Source organism: Pogoniulus pusillus, chromosome 6 (assembly GCF_015220805.1).
Source record: "Pogoniulus pusillus isolate bPogPus1 chromosome 6, bPogPus1.pri, whole genome shotgun sequence".
Classification (NCBI taxonomy): domain Eukaryota; kingdom Metazoa; phylum Chordata; class Aves; order Piciformes; family Lybiidae; genus Pogoniulus; species Pogoniulus pusillus.
Window position 1 is genome coordinate 15,668,612 of NC_087269.1, and position 12,782 is coordinate 15,681,393.

A 12,782-nucleotide genomic window follows, 5' to 3' on the forward strand; every position below is an offset into this window, starting at 1 on the left:
TGAGATCCCCTTGTGTGTTGAGCAGCACTACCACTTTCAAGGGCTCATTTCTCCAGCTTCCAAAAACAATGCAGTTTCCTGAAGTACCACATGTCAGCACACAGCAGCTGCCCATGATGCTGCAGACAGCAAGAATCTGAGCTCCCTGAGTATTTCTGCACAGCAAAGCAACAAGCTTTTCTCTTGAGAACTTCCCACTCAGGACTTAAAACCATTGGAGACTGGATGCAGAAGCACAAACACTGTTCCAGGCCAGTACAGCATCAGCAGAGCCACTGGCAAAGCCCTTGGATGGTAAAGCCATGTATGTGGAGGGACACACAACACCCATTCCCCAGCAGCCTCTCATCCAAGTAGGTATGCTGGAGACCATTCCAGTGACCACCTGTGCATGGGATATTGCCCATACCTGGATTGCAGGACTCCTTGCAAGCAAGATTTCCAGCACAGGTGTTTGCTCTTTAAAAGGATCATATCTCAATCCTGCAAGACACCCAGTGAGTTTTATTTCCCTTAACATGCACAGTGCCCATTTGCAGCAGAGAAAAATAGGCACATTCTAGCAGATGAAGCTAGAGGCCTCTTGCTATCCAGGCAGGGCAAGATACCTGCTGCCTTCTTTCAGTAAGTGAAGGTTGAAGCTTGCACACACAAAAAAGATAGCTCACTAGTTACTTCCAGATTTGCCTCCATACCTCCAGCTGTCAGCACTGCTATCTCAGTTCCTCACTGCAGCACACAGGACAGAAAACAGCCAGGACAGTCTGTGTCTCCTGCTGGGGAGTGCATCCACTGCCTCAGCTTTGTGGAAAAATATACTGATTTCTCAGAGGTCAGCTTTAATAACTAGGATTCCCACAAACCATGAGGAGAATTCGGCTCATGATATTTGGCATGAGTATCACACTGCTGCTACAATTTCCATTTTGAACAGCAGGAAACAAATTACCCTGTGGTATTTTTCAGGACAATTGATGGGAATCACACAGGACCAAAGCCTGTTTCAGGACACAGGCCTCACCAGAGTGCCAGAGTGTAAGAAGAAATACTTCTTAGAGGTTGCAAAAGTAATGAAAAGTAAGGTTTTTTGTGGCCAGAGAGCATTTTGCAAGGGCTGGAGCCTAAGGTAGACATGAAACAAAACAGCAAAGAAGTTTTGCTGGATGAATGGGCTGGCACAGGATGTTATTAGTCTCCACAATTCAGATTACTTATTACTGGGACATGCCATGAATCCTGGGGAGAAATAGACTCAGGAAAGGAAATAATTTCTAATCAAAACAGGGTTTGGCCTTCAACTTGTACGTATTCATTACTCCCCAGCCCTAACTCCCCCCAGAGTCCTTGCCTCAAATATTTCAAAATACAAACACAAAATATTTGGAATAATGGGCATGGACACACAGTAGTAACATGGACCAGGCTTGGTCACAGCAGCCCATTCTTCTGACAAGTGCCTGAGGTCTGTGTGCACTATGTGCAAGGGGCTGCTGGGAGGCATTAAACCACCATGATTTCTGGGTGATCGATCAGTCCTCACACATCTGCAAAGTCTGAGCCCAGAAAGTGCGTACTATACCTCTGACTTCTCACTGCATCTCCCCTGGAGGAGTAAGAGCATGAGCCACTTTCTGTTCCCAGCAAGAAAGGGTGAGCAGGGAATTCCCAGGCTTTCCCAGAACACTTGCCTCCAGCTTTCTGCTTCATGCTCTAGTCTGTATGTTCAAAGATGCTTGCTTGGACAGAGAAGTCAGCACTCCACTGCCAAAAGCCAACAAAACAGAGGTTACCTCAGCTGAAGCAGCAACAAGCTTGTGACATAGCCACTCGAGCAAAGGAGACAGATTTACAGCACAGCAAAGACTCACCAGCTGGCCCTGGGAAGGTAAGTACAGCCCTTCAGCCCATGCAAAAACAGCTACAGGTCTGCTGCTTCCCTGACACTCCTGCATTTGCCAATCTCTTTGAGATCATTTCTCCTGCTGGTTACAGGAGGTCAGTGGTCCTAAGGTCAAACCAGAACCCACCTGCCAGCCACAGGATCCCCAGCCCAGTCGTAGCGCTTGCAGCAAGTTCCCATGGGCAAGAGCGTCCTTTCCTGTGTCTCCTGCAGGAGCAGGGGCATTGAAAGGTTATTTATTAACAGCTTTTGGACAAAGGAGCGAGAAAGAAAACAAATCAGCTAAAGAGAAAACTTGTGACTCTAATAGACTCCTTTGTAGTTGCTCAAGTGTGGCCAGGAGCTGCCCTGGCATCACTTCTTGTGATGTTAGGTCAGCAGAACAGGCCCAGTTACACAGTAAATAGCCTGATAAGGGCAGAATAGCCCTGAAGAAGGAAAAGCTAACTTATGCTGCATCCAGAGTTTTCATGGTTTCTGCTAGGGTTTGGGAAGACTGAGTGGTCTACAATCTCACCACTAAATATGAAGCAGTGACTCACATTAGCATCTCCTTCTGCAATCCAGGGCATATGCTTTCTCGTGGGACGAGGTAGAAACAGGATAAAGAGAGAAAACTTATGAGAGCTCTCTCAAACAATACCAGTCAGTGCTAACTGACCTCTCAGACAGGGCCAAACCAATCCTGAATACTTTGCCAGACTTTTTCCTTTGATAACATTTCTCAAGGGGGAAAGTAGAACAAAAAAACAAAACACTGTTCTGTTTAACAGTTACCCATAGCAGAGAAAACCTGAGCTAAAGTTTCCAACAATTATCAGCAATAAAACCCCTTAAACAGACATGCAGTGAAGTGTTGTTTTGGATTTTGGTTTGTTTTTAATTTAAAACTGGCTGGGATAGGATGTGGATTGAAAGCCATGTAAGAGCATAAGGCAACCTATTCTGTTAAAACAACATTAAAATACTCAGTATAGCACTGATCTGGATGAAGGAGCAAAGGCCTCAAGCAGAAGTGGCAAATTGCACTGTAACTCACTGAAAGGAGCTACACATCCAGGAAAGATAGTTAAATAATATCCAAGGTATCTATGGAAACCACCATCCTACACAGGAAACAATAAAACTTGGGAAAAGACAAACAGGAGATAACTCGAACTTCAGATATTCCGAAGGGCAGTAACACTAGCTGCAAGCAGAATTTGATCACAAAGAGATGGGAACTCAATGAAACAGTGGTAAAGCAGGGAAATGAGGGCTAACAGGCTGAAGGAGAAGTAGGAGCTGTACGGTAACTGTGTAAAGAGAAATGTGTGGAGCTGTCTCCTCAAAGCAGATGTGTGAGTCTTCACTTTAAAATCCATTTATAATCTGGCTGCGCTCCCACAACATTCTTTGTTCAGATGACACTCAGCAGTGGGTCTCCTCCTGGATCATGATCTACTCACCCTTTACACAGACACATGGAAAATGAACTTGCTTTGAGTGGGAACTGTGACTATGAAAGGTTGGTGAGTAGTTTCAGCTTTGCACTTTTGATTGCTGAAAGAGTTCAACAACTTTTCTTTCCCCCCATTTTGTTCTGTCCAATATTTTTGCCCAATAATTTTCATCTCCCAGAGCCCCTCATAGCTCTGTTTCTACCTTTTTTTGTACCCCTGATCATGCCAAAACATAATCTCAAGTTCTGCTGACTTTGCCAGTTATAAACAAGGGTTACACATCTTTTCCTTATTCATGAGCATAGTAGTTTTTAATGTAGCTATGATAAAGGAAATTAATATAGCAATAGTGCAAGACCTTATGGAGCAGGAAGAGGATAAGCAATTTGAAAAACTCATTCTCTCACCCACACTCTCCTCAAAATCACAGGCAATGAACTTGTCCAGGTGCTCTGTGTGTGTGATGGGACCAAAAGTGCCAAAATGCCAAGTTCTTACCACACTCCTTGGGTTCCTCTTCAGTGGCAAGGTACAAACTTCTGAGCAGGTCTTTTCCCATCTTTAGTGTATATCAACCACTACAGTATGATGCCTTAGCCTCAAAAAAACTCACCTCATCCCCCAGGAGTCCTAGGACAGATGGCTGCTCAGTGCCTCCTTTTCCTCATTTCAGGCACCTTAGCTCTCACAGTCAGCCATCCTGCTGGGAGAGGAGGAGAAGGACTTGTGCATGGAACGTGATGTGACCTTGCTGTCATCATTTTACTATTGGAGCACATTTTTTCCCCCAAGGAGTCATATATGTAGGGACTTTATCAGCACCCATGCCTTCTGCTGGCAAGCCATCCATGTGAGGCTTATCAGACTCAGAGGTGCAGACTGCTGTGCTTGTCACAAACGCCACATCTGTCAGCATTCACCCAGTTTTAGTGCAGTTGGTCACATCTTTGGTTATCAACACCAACCATTCTCTTAACCCTTCCTCTGTTCCTTCATCTAGTCCTCTCTCTCACATGCTTCCATGCTCATTTACAAAGGTCAGCTGTAGTATTTCTGCTTCTTCAGTTGCATACTTGCCTTATACACAGTGTGCTGGGACCTTCCTTTCACAAGCCATCATTGTGGCTGTGAGAATGCCTCCTGGCTTGGGTAGGTGATGTGGGACCCTAATAAAGGAAGGGGACTTTAAGACTGGTCTAGAGTCTGCTCCCATATGCTGCTCTGTTGCTTGGTTGTAGTAGGATCTCCTGCTTGGAGCAGAAGAGGCAGTGTACTAGGAATTAGAGGATGCTGAAATCCAAGAGAGGAACAATGCAGCCTGTCCCTGGGTGTCACTACCGGACTCACCACAAGGGATTTTAAACAATTTAGGCCCAAGACCTCACTAACAATGTTAGAACTGTTTTCAGTCTATTAGATCCCTGTGACAGTATGGGGCAAAACCATTGTCAGTAGTGCAGTGCAGACCTGGTGGTGTTCCTGTAACCAGGCTCACAGGGCAAGGCTGGAATTAACCTCAGCTTCTCCCATAAAGCTCCTGTGAGACAGGATAGCTACAATTATCCCACAAAAGCAGATCACACAAGGAGGCTTTTGTAAACACATGTTTTCTCATGTTCATGACATAGTTTTATGAGCCCAGCTTTCTCTCAGCACACAGACACTCAGCAAGCTCAGGACTGTCTCACTACTTTTCACTATTCCCAGGCTCCCCTTGACTCTGGGGCTTTCACAGCTGACTCCATCTCTCAGCAGGGCTGCCGGTCCACAACATATGGGGCACTAGACCAAACAGGTAATGCTTCTCTGTGGAACCTCAGCCTTTCCCTAATAAAAAGTCATAACGCTTAAAATTGGTGCAGTGGTTTCCTTCCATATATCACCAGACAGTTTACAGAGGCTCTGGACCATTAGTCCTATTTCCCCAGATGATGAAAAAGCAGAGGACAGTAGCAAATAATTCGCCTGATGCTCTGTCCCCTGGGCCACCTCATCTGCTTCTCTGGGGTTCTCTCACAAACCAGGGCTCACAGCATGCTCTCTCCAGCTGAAGGGCAGAGTTCCCAGGAAAAGAGCAGCATGCTTTGGCTACAGCTACTCTTAAATTTGTCTTCCATCATTTTGATACATTCTATTGTGTTCTGCCAGATTAAAAGCAATTTGGATATTACTGGTCTAGTAAAGTATACACATGACTCATACTACAAGATCTATGTAATTCTGCTACAACTTCAAAAATCTGGGGGGTGGGGGAAGGAAAATGTCATTTTGGTTAGAACAAACATGCTGAAAAAGAGGAACATTGGCAGCAGAGCCCTGTAGCAGGAAAGAGGGTATTCCCTGTGTTTCCTTCCTGCAGTCTGACTTCAGAGATGGAGGCAGGAGGAACCAGTAGAGTTGAAAAAATTGTTTGCTACTTTATACAGGCGTTAGGAATGACTGAATAGCAGTCTTGGTGTGTTATATATGTGCTTTATGAAATGCTAGGGGAGCTAAAGACTGACTGCTACACCACAACAAAAGTTCCTGAGATGTGGTTTGCAAAATATTACAATGTAAATTTGTGGTTACGGTCTCCTGAGAAGCAAATGGGTAGAAGAGTTTCTCCAAGATCCCTATTTACAGAAAGGCATCTATTCCCAGAGAGGCTTCTGGGACCCAGTTAGTATTCTCACAGACTCCAAGTGGCCACAACACTAGAAGGCCCTTAAATTGGCAAAGAAATTACTCATCTCTGGAGCTGAGACATGCTTTGTAACCTAAAACATAACTGTAAAATTGCTGTCTTTAACAGGAGTTCATGGCACAGGGCCAGGGTCTGTTAAAAAGCACTATTTTTAAGATGAAGTGCAAGGGTTTAGTTTCACAGTTGGCTTAACTCGTCTGTCTGCTCTGCCATGAAAAGAGGACTAACCTACCTCTGTCTTCTGCTACTGTTGTACCTTGCATTTGTACAAATGCAGGTTCCTTTTTTCAACTTTTACTTTATTTTTTTTAGCCAAATGGGTTACATTCTCTCACCAGGTTGACACAGTCATGAGCACAGTGTGGGGAAGGAGCTGTGGTCTGACAGTCCTCATCAGGCAGGGTAGATACAGCTCAGCCTTTCATGTGTTAAACCACCAACTAAAATCACCTTTAAACTTGAAACTGACTAATTTCAAAACAGATTCTTAATTCTCTCTGACTAATGACAGAAAAAATTCTAAACCACAGTGATGGAAAGTTTCTTTTTTCTTGTTTTCTTCATGGCTTTCATGCTTTTTTTTTGTCACAACAATATTTCTAAGTCTTATAAACAAGAACCTGACTACTAGATTTACTGGAACAAAGTTCTTTTCAGCTTCAGCTGGTTTTGTGTTTACTGAAGTCTCAGATAAACCTGACGAATGGTATGCTCCCTATGCTATTTCAGGAAAGCACAAGTAAATATATAGGAGCTCTAGATCAACTTATTGGACACATTCAATTCAAGGCAAAATTGCAGATTTCCACTGTGTTTTCCACAAAGCAGCAAGAGCCAGCAGCTAGAGGCTGATCTTGGCCAAGATCAGATGTTCTCCCTGGCAAAAGCTGCCCTCAGTCATTCTGGAAAAGAGTAAGGAGGAGGGAGGGACAGTTTTCAGTAGAGATACAGATCCCACTCTGTTACCTGTCCCTACCACCAAGCCCATGCTCCATACAGGAGTTCCATTTTCCCTCCCGCTGTATGCCTGCTCCTTAGGCTTTACCATGCACCGTGCATCCATTCCATCAGCTGAGCTGCAGAATCTCCAAATTCCATCCATCTCTCACTTTCTGAAGAGTCTTCATTTTTTGCTACAAGCCAGGGAGGACAGTGCGGAGGCTCCTGCCTCCCCTGCCTCCAGTTGCAGTGTCACTCTTGGTGAACGTTAGAAACCACAGCAGCTGTACCAGCAGTTCCTGCCACTGTGTCTTGGAAGCCCTCTGAGCCTTGTTCAAAAATGCAGCTAGCTAGCTGAGAGGTTTAAGTGGTTTCTACGTCCTGAGCTGCTGATTCACCTTCTCCAGGCAGCACACAGAGCTCAAAGACCAGTTGCAGCTTGAACTTGGTTGCAGATAGTTAATGAAACCACAAGCTAATTCTTACTCCTTTGTAAAAATGGGTCAGTTTGCTTTTCATTCTCTTCCCCAGGAATCGATGTGACATTCCCCATGCTACATGGTCAGGGCAAAGATTCTCAGAAAGATCAGAAACAAAGGGGAGCATAGAAACTGAACTAAGAGCCTTTAACCTTTACTAATGCAAAATAAAAGTGCTTGCTCAAAGTTGCAAGTCCCAGCATGTAAACCGTTCAGCCATTCTTTTAAGTGTTACTTTTTGGCCAGAGGAGATGTAGTGTGAATTTGGATGAAGGTCACAAGGAAGCACAGGGCAGCGAGGTTCAGACTGATAGGCATGTGCCTCCTCATACCAGAAGCTTAATCACTACCAACAAAGTATGTTGACATTACAAGGGGAACTTGCAAGGCAGTGTGAAGGAAGACAGTGAAGTGGCTCTGCAGATCCTCACGGAAAGCTCTTCCCAAGCTGGAAAAGACCAGTAAGACCCTGAACAGTTTCAGAGAAAAAATATGAGAGGCAGAATTGTAGCACTGCTGGTGGTAGCTGATCACTAACAGTGACCACTACGCTACTTGCATCACCCTTGAATGACGACATCCAGCATAACACAAGTGGCAAAGGGATGGGCAGCTCAAAGAGATGGTATTTCCAGCTGCATTTGGGGGGAACAAATGCATGAGACAACTTAAGAAGATGAATTTGTCCAGTGTACACTTAGCCAACTCTGTTTCCTTCCATCTGGTCTCTCACACTTTTTCCCTTAACTCATTTCTTAATCTGTACTGCTAATGCAGCACTGTTTCAGAGCACAAGGCCAGTTTTGTGCCTCTCTTTGTCTTACAATGAAGCCTCCTCCAACAACTTTCATCTGAGTGGCTTTCACCCTTGTTTCCTTCTATTCTCTCACTTGGGCTGCTATCGACTTTTAATCCAGACAAGTTCACAGTTATTGCAGGAAAACCTAAAAACAAACAAACAAACAAACAAAAACAACCTAAAAAAAAAAAAAAAACAATGCTAGAGACAGGGAGTTGCCTTTTCTCTTCTCTTTCAGCAGTACAGATTTATGTCAGATTACAATGGCTGTAGAAGTGCACCCTTAGGCCCTGCTGCTCCCCATGCAAGCACACTGCCAACAGCTATGCATCTAGGAAATGCTGATGGAAGTGCCTGCTGTAAAACGAGCTCTGCTCAGGGAAGGAGAGTTTCCCCTAAGCTTAGAGATCAAGCCAGAGCTCAAATCTAGCTGACAAAAACATAAGAAAACAGAACTACAGAAGTGGTCCAATTTAACTCATTGTTCAGAAAATCAACAGGAGTGCTTCTCTTGTGATGATGACCTGGAATTTTACAATTAAGTTCATCATTTTCAAGCAATACTATTTCCTTATGGGTTGGCTCTCCAGAGTCATCTCAGTATCATTCACTTCACGCCAAATTTAACTTCAAAACTCTCCTGTCCTTAATCAAACCCTAGCCACTTCAGACAAATAACTTCCAAGCTGAGAACCTGGCTCCTATCTCAACACACCTCAAAAGAGATTCAGCTCCACGGAACACTGCTATTGAACAATGGGCTAGTAAAAAGGTACAAAATACCTACCCAGAGGTTGTTAACCCCAAAGTCATATTTGCTGGTTGCTTTCAACCCCAGAAGTGCTAAAGATAGAAAGATATCCTAGGAAAAGAAAGAATGTGGCCAATCTTGATATTTTGGCACCATACTAAGCCAGGTAGAGAACTTAAGAAAGGTAGAACTGATTACAAACTATTGCAGCTTTTGTAATCCTTCCCTTTCCAGGTGTACAGCCTCTTAAATATCTTTCTCCTCAAGATATTCCTGGGGGGGGGTGTGTGTGTTATATGTGTTTCTGATAATTACAGGTCAACAGATAAATACAGGTTGTCACAGTACCAATAAGGTGACCAGAGGACAACTTTTTCCCAAATAAAAGAAAATACCAACAAAATTGCTTTATGAAGCAAATAAACTATGAGTTATGGGTCACACACATAGGAACTTCTGCATATTTTTCTGGACCATATTTTCTGGACCTCGTTCTACTCTATTCATGATTTCAATGTCCAATTTTCCTCCCAGAGTTGCATTAGCTGTGCTTTTACAAGCTTGGCTTGAAGCCTATTATTTACTCTTTATGTTTCCAACAACTCTTGGCTTCCTTAGACTTTTTCCTCTGACTTAATTGGTATTTGTACTGGTCTTCCTAGCACTGACAAACTCCATCTGTAAATCAGCAACAATTTTATGCTTTTTAGATTAGTATTGAAAATGTCTAATGCCATCAGGCCTCTTGCAGAATACCTCTGAAAGCACAGCTGTTTAGTGATGATTTCCTTTGATAACTATTTTTGAGGTCTGTTGTTATCCAGGTCTTAATCTATTAGTTCATTCTTTGCTGGAGAGTCACAAGGAGCCTTTTGTAATCAGAACCATCAGAAATGCATCTATTGCTCCAGAGAAGCAATAACGTGAGAGATATTAATATTCACTCTTTTTGACCATATCTGCCATTTCTGAAAAATAAAACAAGTGCAAATAATTAGTTGGAAAACAGATCAGATAAAGGACCAGTTGTCTTTCCAGTCTGTACACTCATAATCCACCCCATGACTATCAAATACCAACCAGGGAAATGAGTTCTTTCAATTCCCCTTTTGTGAGGTAGTTTCTCAGAAACTTTCCATCAGGAAAGTCAGGCTTTAGAAGTTCCTTAGCATACAGCCCAGATTTGCTGAATATTCACTCAATTTTTAGGATTTTTTGTTTTCCTAGAACTTTGAGGAGTCTCCAGGCTCATTTGGAGAAGTAAATCACAATGAGAATGTTAACAGTGATAACATACATGAGAAAAAATGTGGCCTGTTTTTTTTTTTTTTCCCAAATGAATTACGTCAAGCTTGTTTAATATCTATTTTGTTAAGTCAGCTGACTTACTCTGTAAACAGTAAAAGCCTTCAAGAAAGCAAGGACAAATGAAAAGGCCTATCAGTACTTGAAATACTTTTCCTACCCCTCCCTTGTAAATGCAGTCTCTAAGTCAAGTTCCAAATCCAAAAGCAACATCCCTTGAGTTTTTTTTGCAGCAGACTCTTGCAGGTGGGACAATGTCTGTTCTAAGATGCAGATTAATATATTCACTTGAGGGGACCACATGAAGTCACAGGCTTGAATCCATGTAGGATGAGTAATTTCCTTTGACGCATTCATTTCCGTTACCCATTTTGACAGTGCTGTCCATTTCTACAATGTTATTCCCAAAGCTACTTTGTAAGTCTTATCCATTACTAACAGAAAATGATCAAACTGGCTACTAAAAAAAATTATTCTGGGGAAATCTATCCAGTTATTCACGTAGAACTGATGTCAGCCTAAAGTGGCAATAGCTCTCTAGCCTCCCCACCATTGTACTGCTGGGAAATTGGGTCAATAATAGCACCCTTCCCATTGCCTAGGATATCCCTAGTGTTCTACTCCAGTTTGTTGAAAATTAACATCATCAAACACAGATCTCAGTAGCTGGCACATTGAATTTAGAATTATTACAAGACTTTGTTTCCCCCCAGAACGTTAATCAACAAAACAGGCTACTTGGTTATAACCATTCCATGAAATAGTCTTTCATATGGGAATTTATTTTTAGTCCAAAATTTGGGAAAGTATTTAACCAGTGCTTCTGTAGGTTGTTTTTTTTTTTCTGCATCATAATCAAAATCTTACCCTCTCCACCTCCATAATGATTATGCAAGTGCTAGATATACATTATTTTGTTCCTAAGACACAATGAACATTTCCTTTGAAATGTGTCTCACGCTGCTCACTTTAGATCTTTCCCTGACATCGCTACCTGCTCTAAATAATCTTCCACAATTCACATCCTGTATGTTCCATCAGATGGTCTCCATTTCCTTTCTCCACTTCCCTTGTCTTTACTGATATTAACTTCTATCTGCTGCCTTCATTGCCTGAATCAATTAGCCAGTCATCCTCATTCTTGTGTTTGCAGTGCTGTTCCATATGTATTCTTTAAATTTGCCATTTTTAGCCACATCCCTTTACCTTCCTCCTCCCCTCCCCTCCCCCCCCCCCCCCATTGTGTTTTGCTTTATTACTGTTCCATGCTGGAACAATCACTGGTCCATAGAGAGCAGTCATCTGGCAGCAGTGATTAATTCATCATGTATACAGAGCTCCAAACCAGAGTTACCACCTTTTGTTCAGTTCAGTACCTTTTATGATAAAATCTGTGTATTTTAGAATATTTACCACTTTTCACTGCTGTCTGCATGAAATGAACATTATGCTTTCCCCAAACTGAAGCCCCCCCCACATATTTTTCAAACTAGGTTACACTTTCTGCCTAAGAAGGTATTAATATATTTATCACTGTATCATCTCAAGCAGAACTTGATCCAAATTTCTAGGCAGAGCTGACAGTATCAGTATTTAAAATATGAGCTTCTAAAACTGAAGAACAGCCTTACTTTTTGCAGTCCCTATGGACAAGACTCCCAAGAAATGGATAGCTAACTGGAATACTCCCTAATAATTCCTTTCTGTTGAAAGGACCTGCCCTCGGTGCATCTCCATGCATCATTTCAAGGTGGAATCTTTCCTATAGAGTTGTTTTCAAATACTGCCACATTTCCTTCTTCCACCACAGAGCATTAAGTGTGGTTTCTTGCTATTCATTGCACTAATTATCATTAGGCTCCTGCAAGACAACTTGTGTGTTCTGCAAGTTGGCCTATCACAGTCTCTTAACTTCAGGACTGTCAGTTTTCCTCATTTTAATTCCGTCTCTTTAGAATTCCACTTTCTAAAGCAAGGCTCCTTGCTAAATCATTTCTCATCGCTAAGTTTCTTCCATGCAATTCCTCACCTCGCTAGAAAAGGCATCTCCCTTCATGCATTACATTTCATTTCTAGAATGAAAACTTTTAAAAGGCTGGTTTCAAAACTATTCTTATCTCCTTCCTCAGCAGAGGAAAACTATTTCTAAATATTTCCAGCTTCACTCATGACTGCATGACCTAATGAGCTAACCTTCTCATTCTGCCAGTCTTTGTTTTGTATTTTGATGTACATCGGGCTGAGAAAATGCTTCTTCCCCTTAAATACCTTGTGTGAAGTTAAAACCTTGGGAAACGCTTTTTGTTTTTCTTGGAGTAAAGAAAATGGTAAAGAATGCTGGACCGTATTGCAGAAGCTGCTGTAAACAGAGAGCAAGACACTCAGATAAAAGCTGATACCAAAGTAGGAGATGTTCACGCCAAACGTTCAGTGAAGGGTGCTGCTGGGCGCACCATGCCAGCTGATTATAAAAGGCAAACT

At 42.6% G+C, this 12,782-nt stretch overlaps 1 protein-coding gene across 5 annotated transcripts in view; it reads right to left on the minus strand.

Moving 5' to 3' along the window:
• ENTPD1 (ectonucleoside triphosphate diphosphohydrolase 1) overlaps window positions 1–12,782 on the minus strand; it is a 62,459-nt gene that overhangs the window by 22,637 nt on the left and 27,040 nt on the right. Inside the window, exon 4 of one of the 5 annotated variants that reach the window (XM_064144643.1) lies at window positions 3,956–4,045. The exons of 3 other annotated variants lie outside the window; for them this stretch is intronic. The gene's annotated coding sequence lies outside the window, so the exon portion shown is untranslated. Of the gene's footprint in view, window positions 1–2,027; window positions 2,097–3,955; window positions 4,046–12,782 lie in introns of those variants that run through there. One more of the 5 variants, XM_064144644.1, reaches the window with a different exon arrangement.